The following is a 10,095-nucleotide window of genomic DNA, read 5'->3' on the forward strand; positions in this document are numbered from 1 at the left end:
CATCCTTCTTTGCTCCAATGTAAAAAGCCCTAGCTCCCTCAACCTTTCCTCATAAGACCTGCCCTCCAGTCCAGGCAGCATCCTGGTGAATCTCCTCTGCACCCTCTCTAAAGCTTCCACATCTTTCCTATAATGAGGTGACCGGAACTGAACACAATAGTCCAACTGTGGTCTAACCAGGGTTTTATAGAGCTGCAGCATAACCTCACAGCTCTTAAACTCAATTCCCCTGCCAATGAAAGCCAACACTCCATACGCCTTCTTTACAACCCTATCAACTTGGGTAGCAACTTTGAGATTTTATTACGGAAGTATAAAAACATTTTATCCTGTAATATTTATGTGGTTTTGCTAAGTGGAACTGTGTACACAGCATGTTATGCATGACTACACCTTTGAGTAGAATGTCGGCTTTGTCAAATGGAGCTGTGTACATGGTGCGTTATGCATGACTACACTATTAAGTGGGTTGTAAACTGATATGCTAATGTGCTTCTAAGTCAGTCTGAATGGGGTGGTTAGTACACATAAGTCTGTAGTTAATATTACATACAATCATGAATAATTATTAATGGACATGAATTATGATATATCAATTCCTAACTGCTCTGGAACTGACTGGCTTGATCAGTCATTTCAGAGAGCAGTTTAAAAAAAAACCTACATTGTGGCTGGTCTGAAGTCACATTTATGGCCAGACCAGGTAAATATGGCAGATTTCATTCCCTAAGGGACAGTAGTGAACCAGATAGGTTCTTATGACAATCAATGATGATTGTCATGGTCCCCATCACTGAGACCAGCTTCCTGCTTTGCCCTCAGAGCATTACCCTGCACTTCTGTATCACTAGTCAAACAGAAGGAGAGTCAGACAGTAAATGTAACATCTGGCTGATTCACAAAAATATCATTTGCAACCCCCTTCAGCTAAATTATACGCAAGTGCCTGATTGTCGAGAATCGTTTTGAAACAAAGAAATTCCTTTGTGTTAGATTTGAATGGGGCCTGGTGGTCTTGGTGGGTTGTGTGGGTGCGGATGGAAGAAGAAGCAAACATTTGCACCCCAAAATTGCAACCTGATGCCTGGGATCCTATTCATATCATGGAATCCCAATTCACAACTTGTAAGGGGAGGTTGGTGGTGGAGGGTTCCTTTTCAGACTGTGACTAGCGGCATGCACAAGGATCGGTGCTGAGTCCTCTGCCTTTTCTCATTTATATAAAACGATTTGGATATGAGCATAGGAGGTATGGTTAGTAAATTTGCAGATGACACCAAAATTGGAGGCGTAGTGAACAGTAAAGAAGGTTACCTCAGAGCACAACGGGATCTTGATCAGATGGGCCAATGGGCTGAGGAGTAGCAGATGGAGGTTAATTTAGATAAATGTGAGGTGCTGCATTTTGGAAAGGCAAATCAGGCGGGACTTATACACTTAATGGTAAGGTTGTGGGAGTGTCGCTGAACAAAGAGACCTTGGAGTACAGGTTCATAGTTCCTTGGAAGTGAAGTTGCAGGTAGATAGAATGCTAAAGAAGGCATTTAGTATGCTTGCCTTTATTGGTCAGTGCATTGAGTAATGGAGTCGGGACATCATTGTTGAGGCTGTACGGGACATTGGTTAGGCCACTTTTGGAACAGTGTGTTGAATTCTGGTCTCCCTGCTATAGGAAGGATGTTGTGAAACTTGAAAGGGTTCAGAAAAGATATACGAGGATGTTGCCAAGGTTGGAGAGTATGAGCTTTTGGAAGAGGCTCAATAGGCTGGGGCTATTTCCCCTAGAGCATCTGAAGCTGAGAGGTGACCTTACGGAGATTTATAAAATCATGAGGGGGATGGATAGGGTAAATAGACAAGGTATTTTGCCCGGGATATGGGAGTCCAAAACTAGAGGGCATAGGTTTAAGGTGAGAGGGTAAGATTTAAAACAGACTTGAGGGGCAATTTTTCATGCAGAGGGTGGTGTGTGTATGGAATGAGCTGCCAGAGGAGGTTGTGGTAGAGGCTGGTACAATTACAACATTTAAAAGGCACCTGGATGGGCATATGAATAGGAACAGTTTAGAGGGATATGGCCAAATACTGGCAAATGGGACTGGATTAATTTTGGATATCTGATCAGCATGGACGAGTTGGACTGAAAGGTCTGTTTCAGTGCCGTATATCTCTATGACTTCCTGTCTGTGTAGTTTTGGTCTCCTTACCTCAAGAAAGATATACTTGCTTTTGAAGGAATGCAAAGAGTCTGAGTCCTGGGATGGAGGGATTCTCCTGTGAGGAAAGATTATATGGTTTGGACCATATTTCTCTGGCGTTTCAAGGAATCAGAGATGATCTTGTTCAACCACACAAAATTCTTACAGGGATTGTCAAGATAGAGGCAGGAAGGACGGTTTCTTTAGTTTGACTGTCTAGAACAAGAGTACAGTTTCAGAACAAGAGGTCAGTCCTTCTCAACTGAGATGAGGAGGAATTACTTTAATCAAACATGGTGAATTCTCTACCTCAAGAGGTTATGGAGGCTCAGTTGTTAAATATGTTCAAGACTGAGACTGATATATATCTACATACTAAAAATATCAAAGGATACGGAGATAGTGCAGGAAAATGATGTTGAAGATCAGAAATCATCTCATTGAATGTTAGAGTAGACTGGGAGGGTTGAATAGCCTGCTCCTATTTCTGACGTTCTTCCGTAACTAAGTGCTCCAAATGGCTGTCTTAGACAAAACAGCAGAAATCAAAATATCAGGATCTGCACTACGAATGACCCAATGTGATTATCAAGCCAGGTTGCTGAATGATTACAGAGGTTATGTTAATTGGTCCTCTGAACCTAGAAACAAGAGGAGGCAATGTAGCTCGACATATCTGTTCATCACATTCATTCAGCCAGTCAATCTCTATTCATTAATGTCCTTTAGGGAAGGAAGCTGCCATCCTTACCTGGTCTGGCCTACATGTGACTCCAAACCCACAGCAACGTGGTTGACTCTCAACTGCCCTCTGAGCAATTAGGAATGGGCAGTAAATGCTGGCCTAGCATTCCCTCATCTTCTGAATGAATAAAGAAAAGTCTTTTCTCCAGCTGTTTACCTTGTGGTTTTGTAACCTTTAATGCTCTAACTTAATGAAAACCTATCAATCACAGCTTGAAAAGTTTCATTTGATTTTCCCATCTGCTTCCCTCAAGAAATCTGGGTGAGATTTACAGCAATTGAATGAAATACTTTGATAATTTTTTCACTGGATGTAGGGGTATCTGGGAAGGCCCACATTTGTTCTCCATCCTTAATTGTCCACCCTAAGGCAGCAATGAACTGCCTTCCTGGACTGCTGCAGTTTTTGGAGTGCACATACACCCACAGTACGTGTTAGGGAGCTCCAGGATTTTAACCCAGTGACTGTGAAGGAATGGCTATATAGTTCCAAGTCAGGATGGTGTCTGGTTTGAAGGGGAACTTGCAGGTGATAGTGTTCCCTTGCCCCTGCTGCCCTTGGCCTTCTGGTTGGCAAAGGTTGTAGGTTTATAAGGTGCTATTGAAGGAGATATGGTGGGTCGCAGCAACGTATTTTGTTTATAGAACACTCTGTGCATTGGTACAAATTGTGGCCTCACTCCATTCTCCTGACTACCTCAAAAGTTATTGAGTCCTTCTTAGCTAAGAAACTATCCATCTCTGCCTTAAGATATCCATTGACTCCACATCCACTGCTCTCTGGGCAAAGATTCACATCCATGTGAGGAAAAATGTCTCTAATGGAAAACCCCTTAATATTAAATCAGTTCGAGTCTTTCCCACAAAAATATCCTTTCAGCATTCATCCTTGTCAATACTCCTTGAGATCTGCTCCCATTCTTCTGAAGTCCAAAGGATACAAGCCCAGACTGTCTGATCTTTCCTGATAAAATAACACCTCCATCCCAGGGTTCAGAGTGATGGTATCAGTACTCCTGGAGTTCCATTTTAGGGAATGCAAAAATAGTTCAGACCAATTTTACCACATTCTCCAGTTCAATGTGAAGCACGGTGTCCTGACTAGGGAGAACCCTTGCATTAAGCCCACAGGGAGGCTGCCAGCTTTCACCAGGCTGTCTTTTCAGAGAGCAGAACGCCCACAGCTTCCTTGTTCTTTGGCACTGATGGCTGGGAGAGGCCTTAAATTCAGCCACTTTAAGATAGTTAATTGGTGTCCAGGAGAAAGCACCAACCCCCACCTTCCTTTCTGCTGGTACAATTGGAAACGGTCGGAAGGCAGTGGATGTTCCTCACCTTCCACTTCCCTCAGCATTTTGCAACACTCCCCATGAACCCTCCATCCACCAAACCCCCATCTTCCCCACCCCAGTTCCCAGACAGCCAGCCCTACATTCACAGCTCAGGCCTATGGGCTGCTCATAGAGTCACATAGTCATAGAGTCATACAGCACGGAAACAGACCCTTTGGTCCAACCAGTCCATGCTGACCATAATCCCAAACTAAACTAGTCCCACCTGCCTACGCTTGGCCCACATCCCTCCAAACACTTCTTATTCATGTACTTATCCAAGTGTCGTCGAAGAGATAAGTGAGTTTATGTCCTGCAGCAGATGTCTGGTATAAGTCATCATACTCATCTCCTGCTGACACTTAATTGAATATAACAATATGCATCGTAGCTAGAGTCCTCTACTGAACACTCCTCCCTTGGCTTCCCGTCCTTGAAAATATCAGAAACAGATGAAAATCCAAAAGCAGTTTTAAAACATCTGTGCTGGACCTGACTTACTCACTTTGCAATGACATAATTAATGCATCTACTGCTCCCCATCCATCACAGTGCCTATCATGAACAGATTGCTAGATTGAAAACTAATGTCTCTCCCTATTCTCATCCATTGTCCGTAAGCAGATTGTGATTTAATTTCTTTCTCATTTTGGGAAACATTGGGGTGTAATTTTCCCCATTCCCTCTATGGGTAGGCTCTTACTTTGCAAGGATCGCACCAACATTGCAGTAAAGTTAACTAACAGAAGTAGGATTTATTCTCAGAAAATGAGAGGGGAATCTTCAAGACACCTGTAAAATGGTAACAGGACTGGCCAGGATAGACGTAGGAAAAATGACTGGGGAATCCAATCATGGTTTAAGGATATGGGGTAGGCATTTCAGGACTGAGATGAGGAGAAATGTCTTCACCCAGAGAGTGGTGAGCCGGTAGAATTCTCTGTCACAGAGCGTGCTTGAGGCCAAAACATTGAATGTTTTCAAGAGGGTGTTAGATATAGCTCTTAGGACTAAAGGGATCAAATGGTATGGGGAGAAAGCAAGACCGGGGGCTGAGTTGGGATATCAGCTGTGGTTATACTGAATGGTGAAGCAGGCTCAAAGGGCAGAATGGCCTACTCGTGCCCCTATTTTGTATGTTTCTATGTTTCACATGCCCTCAGGAGCAGGATATGGGGAACGCTTTGCACCTGAAGCATACATACCATTAAATACCAAGAGAAGAGAAATCAGAAAAAGATACAGCGAACCTTCAATTCATAACAACTCAAGAAAACAGCTGTGGGATTCCACTTTAACAATAAAAAGCAGACCCAACTCTATCCCTGGACTTAGAGACCCGGGTTCAAGTCCCACCTGCCTCGGAGGTGTGTAATAACATCTCTGAACAGGCTGATTTGCAAAATAGGCTAATAATTAAAAAGAAACAGACCCAAGGGGTCCTCTTGTGGTGCAATGGTGGTGTCCTTACTCCTGGTCAGGGAGGCCTGGGTTCAGGTTGCAAATAAAGCAGCTCTAAGGTCATATCTACCAACTGTCTGCAACTCTTCCATGGTTATGTTCGTGCCCAGGTATCATTGGACAGAGAACATGTGGTGTCTATCAATGCCCTCGATGCCTTTAGAGAGAGGTGCAGGGTATAGTGTGCTTTATTTCCCCATTCAACTCCATTTTGATTTACTCCTTTCCCATGGTCTCTACCCACTCATACTTTGCATGTAAATTTCTAATTGGGTGCATGGGTAATTACTAGTGATAGTTAATGGTTAAAATAAAAGCCACAGCGATTTTGTGGTGAGATCGTAGTTTGGTTGTATGTGATAACATTTCCGGATATGTATATTCTTTCACAACAGTGATCGTTCTAGGAGGTACCTGAGGTTTGATTTTCTGGCTTTTGTTGGCTTCGATAAAGGTTCTGGAAGGATATTGTTATGTCTAGCCACATGATTATAACGGACACCTTTGTGGGCTTTTTACTATGGTATGTTAGTGGGTGGGTTAGCTCAGATGCTGGTTTGCAATGCAGAGTGATGTCAATAGTATGGACTCCATTCCCACTCTGTCTGAGAGTACCATGAAGGACTCTCCTTCCCAAACTTCTCACCTCGGTCATGGTAACCGCTAGTTGTTGTCTCTCTATTGGGAGAACAGCCTTTTGGCATGGAAGGGCAGTGGTGGTTTTACTTTTCCTTTAGATATGTATTCAAAATGAGATTTTACTCCATTTATAACAGTGCCACATGCAGTGCAATGTGTCTGAACAAAATCTACCAGCAGATATTCTTTGGATAGATGTCTGGTCTCTCCTTAAAACAACTTAGACAACTCCGACCAGAATGTTATGAATGAATTTGTCCAGGTCTCCCACAATACCGAAGCAGTTAAACTGATACAAACACAAGCTGGTACCAATGCAAAATAGTCCCAACTTTATTAGGAACAAAATTACAATAACATTTAATATTAAACATCCTGTCTCTAATCCTATTTAGCCCCTTAAGATTACAATACTTCCCGAGTCTCTTGTAAATTTACATAGTTACTCTCTCTCTGGTTCTGCGAAGCTGCTTTCTTCCTCTCTCTCTCTCCCTCCCTCTGGATGGTCAGCTGGTCTCTGTCTCTTACCATGCTGGCCTCCTCAGAATATTTCAAGTGCAAGGTTTTTATACCTTTTGGTGGTTTTCTGGAACTTTCTATAGTTCTGGCCAATCAAGAAGATACACTTAAAAGTTTGAAACAGAGTCAATCATTTGGATGGCATGCTACTGCTACTTTTTGTGTAGCAGGACCCGGTGCCTTTCAGTCTGGGCCCTCCTTTTTTTGATAGATAAATAGGTGGGAGTATGTCTGTTGCCTTTTACATTATGCTAATGTCAATAGCACCTGGCTGTTGTTTCTGCACTGTGTCTGGTGCATGGGTTTTGTGATTCAGAGTTCTACTTGGCCAATGCACCCTGCATGCTTTGCTGTTTGGCCAAATTATTAATCTCTGTGTTATAGTAGCCAGCAGACTGCCACAGGATGAAGGAATGGGAGGCACTAGAAGTCATTAACAAGTTCCTAGTGTCAAACCCAAACAGTTGAATGGCAGGTTTGGAACTACCACAATGACAGTAATCTTTGTTGAATGGGTTGAGGACAGATCAGGGCCTTTGTGCAGCCATTGTTCACTGCCCAGACCTCAGTACAAGCCCCTATAAACTTATGGAGAGACACAAACAATGCTGCACATTGTTGTATTTCTATAGACTGAGTGATGGACTAATTACCTTCAACTCAGCAAGGGAGGAGGCGATCACATGACTCAGGGATCTTCATTTGGTAAATAATAAAAACAGTTTAGGTCTGCTGATTTGAGCGTGACAAAAGGTATATCCAATTGAGAACAACTCCGTGAGAAGAATGCACCACAAGGATAGTTTTCAAATTGAAAGAAAAGGTATGTAAAGTTGAAAGGGTTGCTGGGCGACCAGAGGAAGGAAGTAGAATCCGAGAGTAAAAGAGCAGCAGCCATAAAAATACGAAGAGGAAAAGAGTAGCTTAACGTTAATCCCCGAGAGGGCGAGACTGGGGAATTAATAGCGTGAAACAAGAACAGAGACTTTGAACAAATATTTTGTATGTACCTTCATGGTTGAAGACACACAAAGCATCCCAAGGGGAAAAAAGTAAGCTGGAACTTAAAACAACCATTAGAGAAAAAGTATTGAATAAACTAAAGGAACTAAAGACCAACAAGCTCCCTGGACCTGATGGCCCAAATTGTTGCGTCTGACAGGATATGGCTTTTGAAATATATAAAATGAAACAAATAACTGTGTATGCTAGACATCTGAAACAAAAGCAGAAATTGCTGGTGAATTTTTAAAAAAATTCATTCATGGGACGAGAGCGTTGCTGGCTAAGCCAGTGTTTATTGCCCATCCCTAATTGCCCAGAGGGCAGTTAAGAGTCAACCACATTGCTGTGGGTCTGGAGTCACATGTAGGCCAAACCAGGTAAGGATGGCAGTTTTCTTCCCTACAGGACATTACTGAATCAGACAAGTTTTCCCGTCTGATAGATCAACAATAGATTCATGGCCAAGACTCTTAACTCCATATTGCTGTTGGATTCAAGTTCCGCCAAACCAGGATTCTAACCTGGGTCCCCAGAACATTATTTGGGTCACCAGATAAGCAATCCAGTGATAAAACCATGAAGCTGTCACGTCCCCTTCTGATGAAGTGTCACCGGACTCGAAATGTTAATTCTGTTTTCTTCTCACAGATGCTGCCAGACCTGTTGAGTTTTGACAGCAATTTCTATTTTTGTGGCTGTTGAAATGATAGATGTATAATCTTCTGAAATTCCCTAGATTCTGGAAAGGTCACAACAGCTTGGAAAATCTCAATTCTAACACCTTTATTAAAGAAAGGAAGGAGACAGAAAGCAGGAACCTCGAGAACAGTTGGTCTAACATCTGTCATTGGGAAAATGCTGCAATCTGTTATTAAGGAATTGGTAGCAGGAAATGCAATACAATCAAGCAAAGTCAGCAAAATGCGATTTTACGTGGTTGATAAATTTATTTGAATCTTTGGGAATGTAGCAAACAGGTAGATAAAAGGAAGCCAATAGATGTAATATATTTGGATTTCCAGAAGGTATTTAATAAGGTGCCACATAAAGTTTTTCTGCTGAGGATAATAGTGTGAGGGGTGATGTGTCAATGTGGATAGGGAATTGCCTAACAGGAGACAGTGAGCTGCAATAAATAGGTAATTTGCAGGTTGGCAAATGGAAACTAGTAGATTGCTACAGAGATCAGTGATGTTGTCTCAACTATAAGCAATGACTTGGATAAAGGGGCAAATTTTTGCGATCTACAAGAACATATAGGAACACAAGTTCTGAAGATAATGATGATGCGGAGAATGAAATAGAAATACTGCGCTGTATAATTTTCAGCAGGTGTGTTTTGAGCATTTTGTACCTTTCCAATTGCTTTATTTGTGAACGTGATTAATTTTTTTTTCCCAAAGATAAAGCAGTGAAGGAAACAAGCCAGCCATGCTAATTTTCATTTAGAATTACGTATTAAAAAACTGTCACTGTAATCCTTTTTCCACAGACTTCAGAATCTGAAATCCTGGTAATAAAGACATCTGAGTTTTAACCCTTAAAGGATGGAGTGTAATGTAGCAAACTGTAAGGTTATCCACTTTAGTGAGAATATGAAGCAGAATATTAACTAAATGAAAGACATCACGGTTCAGAGGGACCTGGCCGTCCTTGTACATGAATCGCAAAATTTCGACATGCTAGTATAGCAAATAAATAGGACATTTGATGGAATATTGGCCTTTATTGTAATTAAGGAGGATGGAAGTAGGGATGTCTTGCTGCAACTCTACAGAGCACTGGATCAGCCAACCCTAGAGTACTGTGTACAGTTTCAGTAACCCTATCTATGTCGGAGTATAGCTACTTATGAAATAGTTCAGAGAAAGTTCAGTCAGCTGATTCCTGGAATGAAGGCATTGTCTTATGAGTAAATGTTGAATCCAGTGCTGGTTGGATCTACACTCACAGAGTCATAAAGACAGACAGCATTGAAACAGATCCTTTGGTTCAACCAGTCCATGCTAATCATAATTCCCAAGTAAACTAGTCCCATCTGCCTGCGCTTGGCCCATATCCTTTCAAACATTTCTTATTCATGTACTTATCCAAATGTCTCTTAAATGCTGTGACTGTACCCACATTCACCATTTCTTCTGGCAGTTCATTCCACACATGTGCCACTCTCTGTGTAAAAAAAATGCTCCTCATATCTT

The sequence above is a fragment of the Rhincodon typus genome, chromosome 21 (genome assembly GCF_021869965.1).
Source record: "Rhincodon typus isolate 14 chromosome 21, sRhiTyp1.1, whole genome shotgun sequence".
Classification (NCBI taxonomy): Eukaryota; Metazoa; Chordata; class Chondrichthyes; order Orectolobiformes; family Rhincodontidae; genus Rhincodon; species Rhincodon typus.